Below are 23,266 nucleotides of genomic sequence, written 5' to 3'. Positions count from 1 at the left end.
GCAGTGGTCCACTGTTTTGCTAGAGTGGGTACTACAGTCAATGTGCTGGAAGAATTTAGGTAGCCTTGTTCTCAAATTAACTTAGTTAAAATCCCAAGCTACAATGAATGCAGCCTCAGGATATGGTTTCCAGTTTACATAGAGTCCAGTGAAGTTCTTTCAGGAGCGTCGAGGTATCTGCTTGGGGGGGGATATACACGACTGTGACTATAATTGAAGATAATTACCGACTCTGACAATATATCATGAGTGAGCCAAGTTTCCATGAAACAGAGTCTCTTACAATCTCTGATGTCTCTCTGGAAGACAACTCATGTCCTAATTTTGTCCACCTTGTTGTCTAGAGACTGGACATTGGCGACTAATATGCTCAGAAGTGGTGGGCGCTGTGCTCGCCTTCGAAGTCTGATATATTGTTTAACTAGTTACTGGGCACTGATTCAGTTCTAAATATTATTGTGCACAATGGAGTTCTTGAAACAAATAGCATTAGTTTGCCTGGTGAGTGGTGGAAAGCAAAAAATATATTAAACTATATTTGTGTAATTGGTTACCATGACATGACACCTACTATAACGACACAGGACGAGACCCAAATACAGACACAGGAGGCAGATGGTTTGAGTCTCTGATGTTTATTAAAAGACAAGGGGCAGGCAAGACGCAGGTTGAGGACAAGCAGAAGTTTGTAAACCAGGTCAGAGTCAGTTGGGTACAGGACGGCAGGCAGGCTCGACGTCAGGGCAGGCAGAAAAGGTCGGAACTGGGAGGACTAGAGAAACAGGAGTATGGAAAATTATGCTGGTAGGCTTGTCGAGACAAGACGAATTGGCAACAGACAAACAGAAACCACAGGTATAAATATACAGGGGATAATGGGAACAAATGGGAGATAGCTGGTGGGGGGTGGAGACAAGCACAAGATAGGTGAAACATATCAGGGTGTGACATTATCCCCCCTCTAGGTGCACCACCTGGCATCCTACCTAGGGGCATACCTTGTTGAACGGGATGCCGGTGGTTGACCGGGTCCAGGATGTCCTTAGCAGGGACCCAGCACCTCTCCTCCGGCCATAACCCTCCCAGTAACCAGGTACTGGAAACCCCTGCCCTGAGGTCGAACACTCAGGAGGCATCTCACCTTGTATGCTGGATGGTCATCGATGAGACGGGGAGGGTGGGCCTGGAAACAGGAGACAAAGGGCTGTGAGACAAAGGTTTAATCTTATACACATGAAACGCGGAATGTATACGGAGGCTGCGGGGAAACAGAAGACACACAGCAGTGGGACTAAGGATTTTAGAGATGCATGTGTGGAGATACCCAGCTCAGAAACTAGAGTAGTTTCCACAAAGCTCTTGTCAGCCCCAGAGTCAATGATCATCCGGAGAGATTTAGACCGATCACCCCATAGCAGGATAACATGGAAAGGGGTATGAGTAATAGGCACTAGAAGACTCCCAGCATACTCGTACCTATTGAACAGGACAGGTGGATATGTAATGCCCTGTAGCGCCACAATACAGGCAACTGTGGGAGCTCAGCCTGCATAATCGTTCCTTAGGTGTCAATCTAGCCCTGTCCAGTTGCATAGGCTCTGGAGTAAACGGGTCGCCCGTCCCCAATGATTCCTAGGGGGCTCGGGTGACGTCGGATCCTCTCGGGAATGTAGGCGTCGGGGAATTAAGGGGTTCTTCGGAGGTGAGAAAGCAGCTATGGAAGAGTGAGTGTGGCCAAGAACAGACCTCCTCTCCCTACTGCGTTCCCATAGGGCCCATTGATCCTCATGGTTAAAGCTATGAGGGAGTCTAGGTGCAAGGGTAACTCCCGAGCTGTGAGCTCGTCTTTAATCTCTTCCGATAATCCATGAGGGAAGGTGTCGAACAGGGACACGGGTTTCCAGGCACTCCGGAGGTGGTAAGTGGAGTTCTCGGGAAGCCGGGGTAGACTGGACAAAATCGCCACTGGTAGGGGGAATTACTGAGTGTCCGGGAGGTATCCGTCAAGGTATGCTGCCTGATAGATAGTCCACGGAATTGCTCCAGTAATGCTTTGAAACCCTGGCCATGGCGTTCCACCAAAGTATAGAGTCCTTTCATAAGGTTCTGGAGTATCTCCTCATGTCTTACAATGGTGGCTCCATACAGGGAGACAATGTTGCGGAGCTGGTCTGAGTCTGCTGGGTCAGTCATGGCCAGTTCATACTCTAACGACACAGGACGAGACCCAAATGCCGACACAGGAGGTGGATGGTTCGAGTCTCTGATATTCATTAATAGACAAGGGGCAGGCAAGAGGCAGGTCGAGGACAGGCAGAAGTTCGTAAACCAGTTCAGAGTCAGATGGGTACAGGACAGCAGGCAGGCTCGAGGTCAGGGCAGGCAGAATGGTATGGCAGGCAGGCTCAGGGTCAGGGCATGCTGACAAGGTCAGAACCGGGAGGACTAGAAAAACAGTAATATGGAAAACCACGATGGTAGGCTTGACGAGACAAGACGAACTGGCAACAGACAAACAGAAACCACTGGTGTAAATACACAGGGGATAATAGGAACAAATGGGAGACACCTAGTGAGAGTGGATACAAGCATAAGACAGGTGAAACAGATCAGGGTGTGACACATTCAATGCCTTCAGAAGGTATCCACACTAAAGGTCTTCATGGATTTACTTGTACCCAAATACCCGAGACCTGATCCGGGACCCGAGTCAGTCTGGATCCAGAATTCTAAATAATGTCACGGGTCTGGGTTGGATCTGATTGTCACTGGCCTCAGATATGTGTAATGTTAACTGACTTGTCCTTGAAGGGCACGTACAGAGAGATATCTAATCAATGGAAGACAAAATAACAAAATGTAGACCTGTTAAATAGCTTAACTTGAACCCATTTGCCACCCACATTGTTCCAAGTAATTGCATGGCTTCAATAGCATTCACACTGCTATAGGGGATAGGTCTACTGTAAATTGCATTATGGCTGAGCATGGACATGCCAAACATTGCCAATAAACAATATTAAATTAACTATTAATAAGGCCTAAAAATAGAACTAATAATTTTTATCAAATTATGAAAAAAATGTAACATCTTGTTTAAAATAGGCTGTCACACAATTACATGCACCATCATTTCTCTCCGTGGCCGATGGTATATATTAAAACAACGCAGACTATGTAGGGTTTTATGCACATACAAACTTTTCACAGTAGCTGGACAAAGATCCAATAGAAATAGAAAGGGAGAATGTCCACTCATCGTTATACTGCTCCCAAATAAAATTAAAATTAAAATTAAACGAAAAACAAGCAATCATTTTTTTTTTAAACAACAACATTAAATAAATGCAAAATACAATGAATGATATCATAAAATCACCAAGATAAGGCTGTTGAACCAGCCTTCCTTATAATAAGCCTAAGGGAGGGATAGGGTTTTGAAAATATAAAACGGAAAACAAGCAATTTTTACAGGTTAGAGAGGTTAAACGGTATCTCTCGTTTCATGATAGGCATGAACACATAGCCTACATCAAGGAAGTCCAAAACTGGACCTGCAAGGCTAAAATAATGTCGGCCTGCCTACGATGCATAGATAAAAAGGGAATGTCAGCTCACTGTTTTACTCCTCTCAAACTTGATATTTTAATAAAGCTTTGGTGATTAAGATTTATTTCCAAGCGGTCTCAGGAGCCAAACCCTTATCGACAGTCTTGACTACTTCGCGATTGCATTGGGCAGACAAAAAAAAGCTTTAATTGAGAGGGGAGGCTATGCTTGGTTTTTAATCAAATACAACGAAATGGGAAAAAAAAAGTTTTTTATGTTTCTAAATACAAAGTATACAGGCACCAAAAGCACATTAGGCTACTTTTGTTCCATGCGCATATGGGCAGTGTGCATCACAGCTGGATTGGCTGTGTCAAAATTCATACCATAACCAACTGTCTTACAGTACCTCTAAAACAAGCTTTTGTTTGGTCTTAAATATCCATATGAGTGCTGCCTGAAATTAGCACTTTGGATCATCTTTTTAAGGACACACCTCAAAAATGTCCATGCCGCCCATCTGAGCGATAGCTGATACAAAACAGGTAAATTGCCTAACCTGGCATTAGGGCTGGAAAATGCCATTGTGCCAGTTTTTATGTGACAAAATTGCAAACTAACATGTGTTTGACACTAGAGCTGCATTCACGCCAGCCGAAAATAGAGCCCCAGGAGTCAGAGCAGATCAAAGTTCCTCATACAGAGAGACATCAACTCAATTAACTTTTAATACGCCGCTCAGCACATCACTAATTAGACCAGGGCTGGAAACACTCTTTAGGAACATTCTGATTCTGTTTGTTAATGCTGGATTTTGCAAACAGTTTTTCGGGACATGAGACACTTTGGGAAGGTAGGGTCAATGCATTGTGCTAGGCAGTCCCCAATTAAAATGTACCTTGAAGGGATTAGTAGAAGGTACTGTGGGTACTGTATATATTTTTCCACAATTTAATATATAAGGTTCAGGGTAGGGGTCAATTCAGTTTTCAACTCAGGGAGTCAATTCAAAGAAAATCGATGGGCAATTTTCAGTCCATGAATTCAATTCAATCCACTTTCTGAAATGAAAAATGAAAAAGGAGCCTGAATATCTGAAATAGAAGTAACCAGCGTTGTTACCTTGATCCATGTTGACAGACTGCACATGATCTGGGCTGTGGAGAAGAAGCCTCCCTCCCGGTCTTCACGTGGCTATACTCACTTATAAAACCGTCCACTCTCCCAACTGGATTGAGTCTCTCTAGGGAAGAGGAAACCCCTCAGGCCGAAAGGTAGAGAGATGCATAAGTGTTAGAGAATCTGGAGATCCGCTGGGTGGAAAATATTTGGATCAGAGGAAGTCTTGATGAGGGGCAATGCTAATGCCAGTGCCTGCTAATACTGCCACTGATCTAATTACCCTTGACAAATCCTCCCTCTCCAGAGCAGACAGCAGCTGCTGAGAAATTTTAGGAACCTGACAAGTCAACAGTCATAACAGTCATCAGTCCTGACGAGGTCCAGACCAAATAGAGAGGAGGTGTTTCTGAACCATCTGCTACCAGACGGTCATTGCCAAGCCAGCATCCTCAACCTCCCAACGTATCAGGTTTCAAGGTAAGAACAAGATGCAGACAATGTCGAATTAACAACATTTTATTAATCCAACAGGGGCAGGCAAAAGAAAGGTCAAGGGCAGGCAGGGGTCAGTAATCCAGATAGGTGGGGCTAAGGTACAGGACGGCATGCAGGGTCAGGGCAGGCAGAAAAGTTCAAAACCGGGAAAATTTGAACAAACGAGAGACAGGAACAGAGAGAACAGAGAGAAAAACTCTGGTAGGCTTGAAACAAAACAAACTGGCAACAGACAAACAGAGAACACAGGTAAAATACACATGGGATAATGGGGAAGATGGGTGACACCTGGAGAGGGGTGGAGACAGGTGAAACACGTCACTTATTTTTTAATTGGAAGCCAAAATGTGGTATTTAATATGATTTTGTTGGCTGTTTCTGTATACCCTTTCTGACCTGGTGTACTGGTTCATTCATTCACATCTGCTGATGTGTTGGATTCTATCCTCAGAGTTCTTCTACTTCTTCTACTTCCTGTTTATATGAAGTGACATTCCCTCCAAAAATAAGGAGACAGTGATGCCTTACCACAGCTGTGTCCATGCTTACTCTAAATCACCTAGACGACAGCAGATTAATGACAGTCATCAGGTTGGGTAATTAACTCATTAATAACAGTGTAATAAAGTATTCTGCATTTGTAGTGGCTTTCTGTCTCCATTCTCTCTGGTTAAACACTTTCTTTCTTTCCAGGAGAAAATATTAACTAAAACCTTATCTCTGAATTCTCTCAACACGCATCATGAGAAATACTTATAAAGCACAGTAAACACCATCTCCACATTTGTGAAGAGAATACAGAGTGGAACCAAATCCAAGTCCAGAAACTCAGAGAAAAATGTGTGTTCTTCAGTGAAAAATACAACGGCAGGAATAGAAACTCAGAGACTTTTACAACTCAGAGATGATTTAGTTGAGAAACTGTGTTTATTGTCCAACTTGATGTTTTAATTGCGTTTTGTGTCTATTGGAAAATATGAAAATGCATGAGGAAATATATAGGCATAACTCCTCTTTGATTAAACTTCTAATGATGGACACATCTGAGTGTTGTGTTTATGATGGAACTTGGCACTGGAGAACCAACCTATCAGGTTCAAGAGCTTGAGTGGGCTGTCCAATTATGCTCAACCATAATCCTCATCAGGCACTTATGAATTCTGGGAATGTAATCAACAAAACAAGTAAAAAAAAATTATAATATCAACCACGAACAATGGAATACATGTGTGTCCTACCTCGGCTTAAATTAAGTATGGGTAACTAGCATTATCGCATTGATACATTTCTGTCAGAGGAATGGCATTGTTTTACCTTCTCATGCCTGTTTTACACTATATGGCTAACCCAAACCGTACTGTGCTAGCTCAGATATTTATTTCCACATTGTCCTTTCCAGGATTTGTTACCATGCCAGCCCAGTATAGCTCAGCTTGGCACTGTTGTGTGAAAATTGTATAAAAATGGCCATGCATGACAGAGGTGTCATTGGACCGAGCGCTCTGCGATTTCACCAAGGACCTTCTTTCCCATCAGCCATCAGCTTGTCCTGCGTTAGATAACACGAAGTCATCACTGGGAGGCGGACGGCTACTGTAATTCAATCAGTATGATAGCACAGTGTGGTGGGATGTCACAGCTGCCCTTGATGAGGAAGTGCGTGGCATCATATATTTAAATGCCCAACATTTTATACTCGCATTCTCTAAATGTTTCCTGACCATATGGGGAAGGTCAGAAGGTCAGACCTTCAACAGTGACTTTCAAAAACATTTTTTTTTTTTTAAGTGCATTATAAAAGTTAAGTCCAATGCAGCATCTTTGCAGTGCCAAGGCAGTAGGCACAACGGCTATTTGATGTGCTGCTAGTGGTACTAATGCAATGCAAAGGGCACACATTTTCTTGTAGCTGAGACCATGTTATATGAGTAATGTTTGGAATAATAGGGTATTTGCAAGAGACAGAAGGGACATTTAAACACAGTGAATCCTAGTTAATACCAATGCTGCAGGATTCAGATTGCAAATATATTTTGGTTATTGCCAGTGTCCAAAGTTCTGCTGTGTCCAATAATACGATACAGGACCAAGCATCTCATTTTATTAGACTTCTCTTGCAGGGTGATTCATGAGCCCAGGTGCTACACTATGTTGTCTGATATGATTTCCACACTCTGTCCTCTTCTTAATATATTCCCTCAAAACTAATCAAACCGGTATTCTGCGTGTTCTTATTTGTGTAAAAACAAATCAGTAAGAATGTTGATACAAAAAATATATAAATCAAACAGGCTTACAGCAGCTATATCCATAAAGACCATTACCAAAAGCCAACAAAGCTAGCCCTAAGAGGAATGTTTGATAGATATGTTCCATATATTTAATATAGTACATTTTCATATGCAAAGAAAAACACATATCACCCCTGAGACATCAATGTACCAGATCCGCCCAATAAAAACAGACAAAATGAGTAAAATTACTCTGTTTTGTCGATTTCTCCTTTCTAGATTTTGCTCCCCAAGGTCACCGGCCTGATTCGTTCTTGTCAAACTGATTTATCAATTTCAAGCCTGCTGCTAGCTTCTATTTGTGTACAGAATCCATTCACCCTGTGCTATTAGGAGCAGCCTTTCTAAGTTGGTCCAATTTGAACTGGTGGTTGTTGCTGGAATACTCTGTAATATCCACTCTGTTAAGGGGAAATTATAGCTTTATCGAATATAGTACAGGCGTGAGGAGCAGCAAGATGGAGGAATCATGGCGCGGAATGGGGCTGGAAACAACAACACCACACAGCCAGTCGTCTGTCAGTTCAATAAACCTAGAGACCTGTAATCGTTATAACAACCTAATGCATTTTCTATACGACAATATTTCAAAGTGTGAAACCAACGCTTTCTATACGGTGTCCATATTAGGACATCCTCAGTACTCTGTATGGTCTAATATTAACCAAATGGTTGACAGAGACATTTTCGTAGTAAGAGTGCTCTCTTTAATGACATATCACCCACCTCAAGTAGAACCCTATTCCCTATAGTGCACTACTTTTGACCAGAACCCCATTAGGAATAGGGTACAATTTGGGATGCAACCTAGGAACATACGGTGTTCTCCTAAGTCGACTTCTAATTAAACCTATAAACCGTCCATTTTCTCTCCCTCCAGTGCACATAGGCAGACATTTGTTCTTGTTTTAAAGAGTGTTTATGTGTTGACAGATGACAGGTGAAACTGTGCTCATGGAAAGCGTTTGCATTTGGCTTTTCCTGGAAATAGTCATTATCATGGTGTTGTATTCTGTTAACCTTGCCTTTCTCTCCAGATTGCATTAACATGATAATTAGCATATTAACCAGGGAACCCAGCAATCTGTCACTACTACTAAGATACTTGGACAATCCTGATGAATTTTCCATAACTGAATAAATTCTATCCATGTCTCCATTTGTGCTCCGGAGTAGGGAGTAGGGAATAAGATGGTGCCGGAGAAGATGGCAGACGTATTACGTGCCCCCAGCCGATTGTGTTTTTTTGTTTGCTTATTTGCGTTGTTTGTAACTTATTTAACTTATTTTGTACATGATTTTGCCGCTACCGTCTCTTACGGCCGAAAATAACTTCTAGACATCAGGACTTCGATTACTCACCACGGACTAGCAGAATCCTCTTTTTCCTTTCACGACTCTCCCGACGGCGGAAGGATATGCTGATTCCTCAGGAACAGGCACCGATCCCCGTGATCTACGTCAAGAAGAGGCGGAGAAAGAGGGGCCGAAGGTCTGGCTGCCTTCTGAGAATTTGCATACGATCGAATAAACTCACACTTCCTTCCATTCTGCTAGCAAACGTGCAATCTTTGGAAAATAAAATCGATGAGTTACTTGGAAGATTAAACTACCAACGGGATATTAAAAACTGTAACATCTTGTGCTTAATGGAGTCGTGGCTGAACGATGACAACATCGACATACAGCTGGCTGGTTATACGATGTACCGGCAGGATAGAACAGCGGCATCTGGTAAGACAAAGGGCTGCGGTCTATGTATTTTTGTAAACAACAGCTGGTGCACGATATCTAAAGAAATCTCGAGCTATTGCTCACCTGAGGTAGAGTTCCTCATGATAAGCTGTAGACCACACTACCTACCGAGAGAGTTTTCATCTGTATTCTTGTAGCTGTTTACATACTACCACAGCCAGAGGCTGGCACAAAGACAGCATTGAATAAGCTGTATTCTGCCATGAGCAAACAAGAAAACGCTCACCCAGAGGCAGTGCTCCTAGTAGCCGGGGACTTTGGGTAGGGGGCAGTATTTTGAATTTTGGATGTATGAGGTGCCCAATGTAAACTGCCTGTTACTCAGGCCCAGAAGCTAGGATATGCATATACATGGTAGTATTGGATAGAAAACACTCTAAAGTTTCCAAAACTGTTAAAGTAATATCTGTGAGTATAACAGAACTGATATGGCTGGCAAAAACCTGAGGAAAATCCATCCAGGAAGTGACATTCTTTTGAATTGAGTGTTTTTCCATTGAAAGCCTATCCACCATATAAATGGATGGGACCTAGATTGCAGTTCCTATGGCTTCCACTAGATGTCAACAGTCTTTAGACATTGTTTCAGGCTTTTATTCTGAAAAATGACTAAGAATGACTACATTTTCTGAGTGGTCGGTCGAATGAACCAGAGCTTTTTGCACGTGCGACCGGGAGTGCACCCTCCGTTCTTTTTCCTTTGTATTGAATACGCTATTGTCCTGTTGAAATATTATCAATTATAAAGACAATAGACAACCTGAGGATTAATAAAAAACATCGTTTGACATGTTTCGACAAACTTTACCGGTACTATTTGGATCTATTCGTCTGCCTGTTGTGACCCCCTTTGAGCCAGTGGATTACTGAGCAAAACGTGCCAACAAAACAGAGTTTTTTGGGATATAAAGAGGGACATTATCGAACAAAACGAACATTTATTGTGTAACAGGGAGTCTTGTGAGTGCAACCATATGAAGATCAAAGGTAAGTGATGAATTTTATTGCTATTTCTGACTTTCATGACTAATCTACTTGGCTGGAAAATGTTTGTATGCTTTTGTAAGCGGGGCGCTGTCCTCAGATAATCGCATGGTATGCTTTCGCCATAAAGCTTATTTGAAATCTGACACAGCGGCTGGGTTAACAAGAAGTTCATCTTTAAGCCGATGTATAACACTTGTATGTTTTATGAATGTTTATTATGAGTATTTCTGTATTTTGAATTTCGCCCTCTGCAATTTCACTGGATGTTGTCGACGCTACCGTCCCACCTGCCCATAAGAAGTTAACCTGTTAGGGCTAGGGGGCAGTATTGACACGGCCGGATAAAAAACGTACCCGATTTAATCTGGTTACTACTCCTGCCCAGTAACTAGAATATGCATATAATTATTGGCTTTGGATAGAAAACACCCTAAAGTTTCTAAAACTGTTTGAATGGTGTCTGTGAGTATAACAGAACTCATATGGCAGGCCAAAACCTGAGAAGATTCCATGCAGGAAGTGGCCTGTCTGACAAGTTGTTGTTCATCTTGGCTCTTTTTATTGAAGACTGAGGATCTTTGCTGTAACGTGACACTTCCTACGGCTCCCATAGGCTCTCAGAGCCCGGGAAAAAGCTGAATGATATCGAGGCAGCCTCTGGCTGAAACACATTATCGCGTTTGGCAAGTGGCCGATCAGAGGACAATGGGCTTAGGCGCGTGCACGAGTCGACCCCGTGCTTTATTTTATTTCCTCTTTTTACCTAAACGCAGATTCCCGGTTGGAATATTATCGCTTTTTTACAAGAAAAATGGCATAAAAATTGATTTTAAACAGCGGTTGACATGCTTCGAAGTACGGTAATGGAATATTTAGATTTTTTTTGTCACGAAATGCGCCATGCTCGTCACCCTTATTTACCCTTTCCGATAGTGTCTTGAACGCACGAACAAAACGCCGCTATTTGGATATAACAATGGATTATGTGGGACCAAACCAACATTTGTTATTGAAGTAGAAGTCCTGGGAGTGCATTCTGACGAAGAACAGCAAAGGTAATAACATTTTTCTTATAGTAAATGTGACTTTGCTGAGTGCTAAACTTGCTGGGTGTCTAAATAGCTAGCCCTGTGATGCCGGGCTATCTACTGAGAATATTGCAAAATGTGCTTTCACCGAAAAGCTATTTTACATATCGAGTGCATAGAGGAGTTCTGTATCTATAATTCTTAAAATAATTGTTATGTTTTTTGTGAACGTTTATCGTGAGTAATTTAGTAAATTCACCGGCAGTGTTCGGTGGGAATGCTAGTCACATGCTAGTCACATGCTAATGTAAAAAGCTGGTTTTTGATATAAATATGAACTTGATTGAACAAAACATGCATGTATTGTATAACATAATGTCCTAGGGTTGTCATCTGATGAAGATCATCAAAGGTTAGTGCTGCATTTAGCTGTGGTTTGGGTTTATGTGACATTATATGCTAGCTTGAAAAATGGGTCTGATTATTTCTGGCTGGGTACTCTGCTGACATAATCTAATGTTTCGCTTTCGTTGTAAAGCCTTTTTGAAATCGGACAGTGAGGTTAGATTAACGAGAGTCTTGTCTTTAAAATGGTGTAAAATAGTCATATGTTTGAAAAATTGAAGTTTTTGCATTTTTGAGGTATTTGAATATCGCGCCACGGGATTACACTGGCAGCGTCCCACCTAGCCCATAGAGGTTAAAGCAGGAAGCACCAGTGACTAGATCAATAAAAAAGGGGCCAGATAAAGCAGATGCTAAGCTACAGGACTGTTTTGCTAGCACAGACTGGAATATGTTCTGGGATTCCTCCGATGGCATTGAGGAGTACACCACATCAGTCAGTGGCTTCATCAATAAGTGCATCAATGACGTCGTCCCCACAGTGACCGTACGTACAGTACATACCTCAACCAGAAGCCATGGATTACAGGCAGCATCCGCACTGAGCTAAAGGGTAGAGCTGCCGCTTTCACTCTAAACCGGAAGCTTATAAGATATCCCACTATGCCCTCCGACGAACCATCAAACAGGCAAAGCGTCAATACAGGACTAATATCGAATCCTACTACACTGGCTCTGACGCTCATTGGATGTGGCAGGGCTTGCAAACCACTACAGACTACAAGGGTAAGCACAGCCGAGAGCTGCCCAGTGACACGAGCCTACCATACGAGCTAAACTACTTCTATGCTCGCTTCGAGGCAAATAACACTGAAACATGCATGAGAGCACCAGCTGTTCTGGAAGACTGTAATCACACTCTCTGCAGTCGATGTGAGTAAGACCTTTAAACAGGTCAACATTCACAAGGCCGCAGGGCCAGATGGATTACCAGGACGTGTACTGTGAGCATGCGCTGACCAACTGGCAATTGTCTTCACTGACATTTTCAACCTCTTCCTGTCCGAGTCTGTAATACCAACATGTTTTAAGCAGACCACCGTAGTCCCTGGGCCCAAGAACACTAAGGTAACCTGTCTAAACGACTAATGACCCGTAGCACTCATGTCTGTAGCCATGAAGTGCATTGAAAGGCTGGTCATGGCTCACATCAACACCATCATCCCAGAAACCCTAGACCCACTCCAATTTGCATACCGCCCCAACAGATCTACAGATGATGCATTCTCCATTGCAATCCACACTGCCCTTTCCCACCTGGAAAAAAGGAACACCTACAGTTGAAGTCGGAAGTTTACATACACTTAGATTGGAGTCATTGAAACTCGTTTTTCAACCACTCCACACATTTCTTGTTAACAAACTATAGCTTTTGCAAGTCAGTTAGGACATCTACTTTGTGCATGACACAAGTCATTTTCCAACAATTGTTTACAGACAGATTATTTCACTTATAATTCACTGTATCACAATTCTAGTGGGTCAGAAGTTTACATAGACTAAGTTGACTGTGCCTTTAAACAGCTTGGAAAATTCCAGAAAATTATGTCATGGCTTTAGAAGCTTCTGATAGGCTAATTGACATCATTTGAGTCAATTGGAAGTGTACCTGTGGATGTATTTCAAGGCCTACCTTCAAACTCAGTGCCTCTTTGCTTGACGTCATAGGAACATCAAAAGAAATCAGCCAAGACCTCAGAAAAAAATTGTAGACCTCCACAAGTCTGGAAATTGCTCCCAAGGATGAACCAAATGCCTGAAGGTACCACGTTCATCTGTACAAACAATAGCACACAAGTATAAACACCATGGGACCAAGCAGCTGTCATACCGCTCAGGAAGGAGATGCGTTGTGTCCTAGAGATGAACGTACTTTGGTGCAAAAAGTGCAAATCAATCCCAGAACAACAGCAAAGGACCTTGTGAAGATGCTGGAGGAAACAGGTACAAAAGTATCTATATCCACAGTAAAACCGCAAAATAAAGCCTGACTATGGTTTGCAACTGCACATGGGGGCAAAAATCATACTTTTCGGAGAAATGTCCTTTGGTCTGATGAAACAAAAATAGAACTGTTTGGCCATAATGACCATCGTTATGTTTGGAGGAAAAAGGGGGAGGCTTGCAAGACGAAGAACACCATCTGAAAAGTGAAGCACAGGGGTGGCAGCATCATGTTGTGGGGGTGCTTTGCTGCAGGAGGGACTGGTGCACCTCACAAAATAGATGGCATCATGAGGTAGGAAAATTATGTGGATATATTGAAGCAACATCTCAAGACATCAGTAAGGAAGTTAAAGCTTGGTCGCAAATGGTTCTTCCAAATGGACAATGTCCCCAAGCATACTTCCAAAGTTGTGGCAAAATGGCTTAAGGACAACAAAGTCAATTTATTGGAGTGGGCATCACAAAGCCTTGACCTCAATCCCATAGAAAATTTGTGGCCAGAACTGAAAAATTGTGTGCGAGCAAGGAGGCCTACAAACCTGACTCAGTTACATCAGCTCTGTCAGGAGGAATGGGCCAAAATTCACCCAACTTATTGTGGGAAGCTTGTGGAAGGCTACCCAAAACGTTTGACCCAAGTTAAACAATTTAAGGCAATGCTACCAAATAATTGAGTGTATTTTAACTTCTGACCCACTGGGAATGTGATGAAAGAAATACATCTGAAATAAATCATTCTCTACTATTATTCTGACATTTCACATTCTTAAAATAAAGTGGTGATCCTGACTGACCTAAGACAGGGAATTTGTACTTGGATTAAATGTCAGGAATTGTGAAAAACTGAGTTTAAATGTATTTGGCTAAGGTGTATGTAAACTTCTGACTTCATCTGTATGTGAGAATACTATTCATTGACTACAGCTCAGCGTTCAACACCATAGTGCCCTCAAAGCTCATCAATAAGCTAAGGACTCTGGGACTGCACACCTCCCTCTGCAACTGGATCCTGGACTTCCTGTCGGGCCACCCCTAGGTGGTAAGGGTAGGTAACAACACATCCGCCACGCTGATCCTCAACACAGGGGCCGCTCAGGGGTGCGTGCTCAGTCCCGTCCTGTACTCCCTGTTCACTCATGACTGCACGGCCAGGCATGACTCTAAAACCATCATTAAATTTGCCAATGACACAACAGTGGTAGGCCTGATCACCGACAACAACGAGACAGCCTATAGGGAGGAGGTCAGAGACCTAGCCGTTTGGTGCCAGGACAACAACCTCTCCCTCAACGTGATCAAGACAAAGGAGATGATTGTGGACTACAGGAAAAAGAGGACCGAGCACTCCCCCATTGTCATCGACGGGGCTGTGGTGGAGCAGGTTGAGAGCTTCAAGTTCCTTGGTGTGCACACCACCAGCAAACTAACATGGTCCAAGCACACCAAGCCAATCATGAAGAGGGCACGACAACACCTATTCCCCCTCAGGAGACTGAAAAGATTTGGCATCGGCCCCCAGATCCTCAAATGGTTCTACAGCTGCACCATCGAGAGCATCCTGACTGGTTGCATCACTGCCTGGTATGGCAACCGCTCGGCCTTCGACCGCAAGGCACTACAGAGGGTAATGCAAACGGCCCAACACATCACTGGGGCCAAGCTTCCTGCCATCCAGGACCTCTAGTCCAGGCGGTGTCAGAGGAAGGCCGTAAAAATTGTCAAAGACTCCAGTCACCCTAGTCATAGACTGTTCTCTCTGCTACTGCACGGCAAGCGGTACCAGAGTGCCAAGTCTAGGTCCAAGAGGCTTCTAAACAGCTTCTACCCCCAAGCCATAAGACTTCTGAACATCTAGTCAAATGGCTACCCAGACTATTAGCAGTGCCCCCCCACCCCCTCTTTACACCACTGCTACTCTCTTTTGTCATCTATGCATAGTCACTTTAATAACTACCTACATGTACATAGTACCTCAAATAACCGGTGCCCCCACACATTGACTCTGTATCGGTACCCCCCTGTATGTAGTCTCACTATTGTTATTTCACTGCTACTATTTAATTACTTGTTACTTTTATCTCGTATTCTTATCTGTATTTTTTTAAACTGCATTGTTGGTTAGGGGCTCTTAAGTAAGCATTTCACTGTAAGGTCTACACCTGTCGTATTCGGCGCATGTGACAAATAACATTTTATTTTATTTGAGTGGCGTAGCGGTCTAATGCACTGCATCTTAGTACTTGAGGCTGTATCACAACCGGCTGTTACTGGGAGTCCCATAGGGCAGCACACAGTTGGCCCAGCGTCGTCTGGTTTGGCCGTTGTAGGCCGTCATTGTAAGTAAGAATTTGTTCTCTACTGACTTGCCAAGTTAAATTAAAAACGCAATTTGGTAAATGTCATAAAATATAGGAATTTGTGTCATTGACTCACACTAATGTTAAGTGAGATGTTAGATTCAAGATTAGGCCATCAATGTGTTTACCAAATTCTCAACAAATTCTCCTGAGAATAATATGACAATGTCAATATCTGCAAAGCACTGACTACTCGAAATTGACAATTTCACATTTAATAAAAAAACGAAAAAAACTCTGTCAATATGGTCAAGACTGTCAAAAAGCAGCCTGCATGTGGCTACATATAGTAGAGAGGCAAAGTTGGTCCTCTAAACATACATTTTAGTTATCACTGATCACCAGAAGATTTAGCATTAGATCAATTTGGCCCTATGGGTGTGACATTGACCTCGGCACTGCTAATATTGTAGGAATGAGTGGCTAGACGTTGCCACACAGACATGACACCAATGACCTTTGCGTGTTGTCGTGGCTGTTGCCGTGGGTGACTGATGATGGCCAGGTTGTCACCGCCAGCAACCAGCCTCCTCCTCGGGTCATAAATTACATGGTTGTCAGGGGAGACAGGGTGGCCCACGACGACAAACAATCCCTCCGGATACCGGTGGAGAAGACAGGGAGAAGACACTGACAACATTGATTATCTAGTTGACGCAGACATGTTGACTGGACCACACGGCAGAGTCTTTCTCCTACCTCCCTTGAGTATTGGCTCACACACATACAGTCTCGTCCTTCACTCTTCCCCTGTCGACAAGTAGACAGATAACCTTTGGCTAACAGATGAGGTTGAAGCTAGCCACGTACACATACCCAACACTTCTTTGCAAGCAACATCCCAAATAGATTCCATCCACTCTCTGTTGCTAACTACACTTAGCAATAGCATGGTTCTACCTACAAAACATCTGTTAACACAGTAGTCTGGGGCTATTTTTCCCTATTCAAAATGGCTGCCACGAATTCAATGACAAATATCGGGGCTTCCCATGATGAACACCTCCCTATTTGTGTTTGAATTTGCTGGCAAATAAGACGGTGTAGGGTGAGCCAAAGGAGGTAATTAGCTAGCTATCTTGGTCAAAAAAGAGCAATTTCCCCCTTATTGGAAAGGATAACATTGATTAATAGGCTCACTTCACAATAACTGTGCTATCTGAAGCGGCGGTAAATTCGCTTTCAGGGGAAGTAACTCAAACTGGTGTGTAATGGGCCTACAAGTGGACATTTAAATAGCTGTATAATTTAAAATCTAATGAATTTAATTTTTCTTTCTTTTTGGGCCTGAAAGGATTTCATCTATGAACATTTGAACATCTTGGCCATGTTCTGTTATAATCTCCACCCGGCACAGCCAGAAGAGGACTGGCCACCCCTCATAGCCTTGTTCCTCTCTAGGTTTCTTCATAGGTTTCGGCCTTTCTAAGGAGTTTTTCCTAGCCACCGTGCTTCTGCACCTGCATTGCTTGCTGTTTGGGGTTTTAGGCTGGATTTCTGTACAGCACTTTGTGACATCAGCTGATGTAAGAAGGGCTTTATAAATACATTTGATTGATTGAAATAGAAGAGGTTGAGAGTTCATTGATCCCAAAACATTGAAGTAAATTCAAGCATGTGTAAGTGCTTTTCTCTTTTTTTCTCAGTCGCTTATGATTGTCCAGGAAGTTAAAAATGTTCACATTGAACGCCTCACTTGCCTTCATTTAAGTCACATAGTTAGAAGAGTGAGGAATATAAGGCTCGGCTGGTGATGGTAACTACATCGGTGTCCACTCTTAGTGTGACAGTCCTATGTAGAGCTTAACTATTACTGACACTTTTACTACGATTACAGTACCTCCCTCCTCTTCGCTTGCAACTGTTAAGAACTTTTGCTTCTGCTACTGCCGCTGCTACTACCACTATTATGTAAAACTACTAGCAACATTGCCTAAATGTATCTCCAATATACAATCACGGTATATTTCTATCTCATGGCCTTCTTTTACATTAGAACCTCTGTGCAGCACAGAGTAACCCACTGACACCTTAAAATGTGCCTCTTTTTGAGAGATGGCTCCTCCCCCTTAAGCAAGGCGCTTGCAACGCCACGATAGTGGGTTTGATTCCTGGGACCTCCCATATGGAAAATGTATGCACGCATGACTGTAAGCTTTGGATAAAAGCATCTGCAAAATGTCATATATAATTGTATATTATTCCCCCACTAGAGCTAGAGTGGACAAGCAGAGGATGGTCAAAATGCATTAACAGCCTCCTCTCCCAGTCCGGTCATGATTGATGTTTGATGTGAAGATGAGAATACAGAAACACACACACATGCACTCTTGTACAGCCAACCTTGTGGGACACACAATTCAGTCCCATTCATAATCCTATTTTCCATAAACCTAACCCTAACCTGTTCTCTTACCCTATCCCTAACCCTAACCTTAACACAAAAACCGTAACCCTAAACTTAACCCAAAAACTTTAACCCTAAACCTAACCCTAGCTCCTAGCCCTAACCCTAAAACTAACCCTAGCTCCTAACCCTAAACCTCATTTTAACCTTAACACCCCTAGAAATACATTGACAGGTATCATAGAACTCTGAAACTATTGGACCACTTTGACTATTCATCTGATTACCAAATCCTCCAGATGGGAACCCAAATCACAGACAATATCAGCACCCATTAGGAAACTCATTAAAATCAACACACAAATCAGAGAATTCCATACTGCCCCCATAACCTCACAACAGAGCATCGCACTAGAAGAAAGACAAGCCATAGCTAAATTAGGGAGACAAAGGTTCAAAGATAATTATTATGGACAACCAACAGTACTCTTTGAAGTCCACTGCCAACTCTCTAACACACAACACTATACTCCTATCCCTGCTTCTACACAGATACAAATACAAATCAGACAGATAATATCAGATCTCTATGGAAAGAAATACATTACAGATAGACAAAATAAATATCTTGACGGACCAGACTTACCCAGACAGAGACTCTATCTCCTCCCGAAGATCCATCAAGCACCAGATGCATGGACAGTCCTTTTTGAGGTCCCGAAGGGAAGACCTATTGTGTCAGACTGTGGGAGTGAGTCCTCGCCAGCAGCCGAATTCATTGACTACAATCCCATCTCACAAAGGCACCCTATCTACCTTAAGAACACATACCATGTCATAGGCACACTTCACACTATTCCAGTCCCAGCACATGCATACCTATTCACTATAGATATAGATTCTCTCTACACCAACATGGACATCTTGTCAGGTTTAGCAGTGGAATTAGCACTCCGGATATATCCAGATGCAGATAGACCAGACTCACACCTCCTACAGCTTCCAGAACTTGGCTTAAGAAACAATGATTTCACATTTAATCATAAACACTACCTACAGATTCATGGGACGGTTATGGGTAAAAAGTTTGCCCCGGCTTATGGTAATATTTATACGGCGGACTGGGAGTTGACAGCCTTGGCTAAATGCCCATTGCGTCCCATGTTTATAGACGATACCTGGATGATATCTTTGGAGTGTGGAAACATGATCCGGTACGTGTCACAACATTCGTTGAAATCCTCAATAACCATCATCCTACCATAACAGTAAAATATGTCATCTACCCAGATACAATCAACTTCTTGGACACTTGGTATGAATTTTAAAGAGTAGTATAAAGCATAGACAGTTAGAGTTAGTGAGGGCCTGATTAAGACAGCGACACGAGGAGGAAGTTCAATGAAAAATAATGTGTTTATTTGCTCAATCTGGTTTTGTCTTTTTTAGATTTTATATTGAATTTTTTTATATCAACTATTATAATGTAAGCACATTTTTGGAGTACTTAATCCCTTCCTCTCTTGCGGGGGATTTCCAATTATGTACTTATTTACAGGTTTATTTAATTATTTAATTGATCCAGTTTGCATGTTTTATTATGATTTCATTATATACAATTTCGTTTAAAGTTCAACATTTTTACCCTCAGCACTTTATTTTATTTCTCCTGTTGTTGAACTGTTGTGGGAGCTCTCAGTCTTTCATGTTCTCCCACCCTCTTCAGACCGGTCGGATGTACAGTAGAATATAGAAACAGAAAGAAAGAAAGAAGCAGAAAGTTGCAATAGGCCCGTGCAACCCACGATTTGATACCAGCATAAACAGAAACCCTCTTAAACCTAAACACCCTAGAAATAGCATTTGATATTGTGGGGACCAACAAAATGTCCCCATTTGGTCAACAACAACAAAAAGTTTTCTATTCTTGTGTGACTTCTGTTCCTTACAAGCATACTTAAACACATCCACACTCACACACTATCATCCCCCACACACACAGGATGGTGTGCAGGCTCTAAATCTAACCCTGTGTCCCTTATTCCCAGACCCATCTCCCTCACGGCGCTTCAGGCTGAGGACTTTCACTCACTCCCCAGCAGACCCACTCAGAGCCACAGGCTGAGTGCTGGAGCTTTTTATGCTGCCTGTCAGAGCAGTGTGTGTGTGTGTGTGTGTGTGTGTGTGTGTGAGAGAGAGAGGAGAGTAGAGTAGGGACTGATGGGAATGGAGACACCAGGGTGGTAATGGAACCAGGATAACAACGCTAGCCTCCCAGGCCCAAGGAGTGTGTGTGTGTGTGTGTGTGTGTGTGTGTGTGTGTGTGTGTGTGTGTTGGAAACAACTCTGCGGTGCAGCGAAGAGCAGCTAACACCATCCCCACATTCCGTAAGAGCCTTCATTACATTTTTAGCTTCATACATCAGACCATATCAGAACAGAGGTCCGTTCTGTTGAAAGTGCTTGTTGTAAAACTTGACATATGTTGCACTAATGGGGTGTAAAATGGAGCTCTTGTATGAGATGAAATATGACATGTCTGTGTGACCTACATTTCCATATCATTCAATGCAGGGAGATATGAAAATAATAGTTTCCAGCTTTGGTTGAAAAGGAAATTTGACTGAAAATGGCCTCTTAGTTTGTTTTTGGAGATGGTTTCATTTTAGATTCTGATAAACACACAGACGTGAGGTTTCTGTGATGTTTCTCTATAATAGCAACGACACTTCAATGACAAGTTACGGGTAGGTACTAGCTATTGTGTAGAACAAGAGCTTTACTCAGTTACAATGACATGCTAGGCTCCAATAGATCCCCAGTTAAGGATGCTACACCTTGCAAGTACAGTATATGTGTTGTACAACCTACACAATACCTACAGTATGATGCTTTTCCAACCCACTTAGGTTATATACTGATCCACTTGGGAATCAAACAGCGACTTACTGAGTGGACTTGTTGACTAGTTGTCCGTACAGCACAGCCAGGAAGGTCAAAACACTGCTCATGTAATCTTTATGGTACTCAAAGGGAGAGAAAAAACGAATAATTGCCTTTCAAATGGCACCCTATTCCCTATTTAGTGCACTACTTTTGACCATAGCCCTACTGTATGGTCTCTGGTTAAAATCGGAGCACTATAGAGAATAGGGTGCCATATTCCCTATTTAGTGCACTACTTTTGACCATAGCCCTACTGTATGGTCTCTGGTTAAAATCGGAGCACTATAGAGAATAGGGTGCCATTTGGGATGAAACCATATTTTTCTGCAGAGAGGGTGTTGGAAATATAATTCCATTTGTATTCATTTGGTTTGCCGAGTAAAATTTCGTGCCATTGCATCATCCTGTAACAGTGTACAGACACAAAGATGGATAGTGCTTAATGCTTCTAATTTTATATAGCCTATATCACGCCTCTCTGTCATATGGAGTGTGGTGTTGAATAAATTCTGTGACTAAGCTGAGCATGCATAAATGATATGTTATACCACATAATAACCATTAGAACCGATCTACATATTAGTCTATTTGACAAATTTCGCTTTTGAATTTCACCATTTCAGTAGTTCATATTTCCTTCTGTTTTCATATTTTTGGTAATTCAGTAGATATAATTACCTAAACTCAAACCTTACATTTATTCTGTGATGCAGTACACTTCTGTTTAAATCAGCAAACACAAACTCAATTAAACAAACATAATTCACCAACAAAAGATTCACAAACAAACATAATCTATCTTCCAGCCCGCCAGAACACACTCACATCAATCACACTCTCAGAGGGGCAGCTTTATGATATTTCTCGTGAAACATGTTTAAAGGTACTTCTATGAGGTTCTATGAAACACCTGCTGTGTAGGAAGGAAGTCAGCAAACCTCTGAGCTGCACAGCCTGTTGGAAGTGATATCACTCACAGGACGGCTTCAAGCACAGTTGACTAATACAGTACAGGAATGGAAATGCAGAATAATAGCACTGCAAGGGATTACTTTATGAACGCATCTGATTCATGATATGAATGCATTTAATTCAGGAGCTGATCATGGACTACAGGAAAAGGCTGGCCGTCGATGTTAATGGGCGCACCCATTAACATCGACGGGCTGTAGTAGATCAGGTCGAGAGTTTGAAGTTCCTTGGTGTCCACATCACCAACGAACTATCATGGTCCAAACATACCAAGACAGTCATGAAGAGGGCACGACAAAACCCTTTCCCCCTCAGGAGACTTGGCATGGGTTCCCAGATCCTCAAAAGGTTCGACAGCTGCACCTGCACCACCAGCTGCACCATCGAGAGCATCCTGACTGATTGCATCACCGCCTGGTATGGCAACTGCTCGGCATCTGACCGTAAGGCGCTACAGAGGGTAGTGCGAACAGCCCAGTACATCACTGGGGCCAAGCTTCCTCCCATCCAGGACCTATATAATAGGCGGTGTCAGAGGAAAGCCCATAAAATTGTCAGAGACTCCAGTCACCCAAGTTATAGACTGTTTTCTCTGCTACCGCACGGCAAGCGATACCGGAGTGCCAAGTCTAGAACCAAAAGGCTCCTCAATAGACATTTACATTTTAGTCATTTAGCAGACGCTCTTATCCAGAGCGACTTACAGTAGTGAATGCATACATTTCATACATTTTTTTCTCCGCACTGGTCCCCCGTGGGAATTGAACCCACAACCCTGGTGTTGTAAACACCATGCTCTACCAACTGAGCCACACAGGACCAATGGAAATGCAGAATAATAGCACTGCAAGGGATTACTTTATGAACGCATCTGATTCATACCCCCAAGACATAAGACTGAACAATTCATAAAATCGCCGCAGACAATTTACATTGACCCCCCCCTCCCTTTTGTACACTGCTGTTACTCGCTGTTTGTTTGTAATCTATGCATAGTCACTGTGCACCCACCTAAATGTACAGATTACCTCAACTAGCCTGTACCCCCGCACACTGACTCAGTAC

The 23,266-nt window shown here is 42.6% G+C and overlaps 1 long non-coding RNA gene and 1 other non-coding gene across 2 annotated transcripts; both read right to left on the bottom strand.

Moving 5' to 3' along the window:
• Positions 1-619: 619 nt before the first annotated feature.
• On the bottom strand, positions 620-4,956 carry LOC106602635 (uncharacterized). Its single transcript, XR_001328257.1, has 3 exons — positions 4,672-4,956; positions 999-1,183; positions 620-772 (listed from the first exon to the last, which is right to left on the bottom strand). It is a non-coding gene; the product is annotated as an uncharacterized LOC106602635 (long non-coding RNA).
• Positions 4,957-22,946: 17,990 nt separating this feature from the next.
• On the bottom strand, positions 22,947-23,022 carry trnav-uac (transfer RNA valine (anticodon UAC)). The gene has a single exon. It is a non-coding gene; the product is annotated as a tRNA-Val (tRNA).
• Positions 23,023-23,266: the final 244 nt, after the last annotated feature.

Source organism: Salmo salar, chromosome 04 (genome assembly GCF_965601325.2).
Source record: "Salmo salar chromosome 04, fSalSal1, whole genome shotgun sequence".
Lineage (NCBI taxonomy): Eukaryota > Metazoa > Chordata > Actinopteri > Salmoniformes > Salmonidae > Salmo > Salmo salar.
Note: the sequence above shows the minus strand (reverse complement) of the source record. Positions and strands in the feature narration are given on the sequence as shown.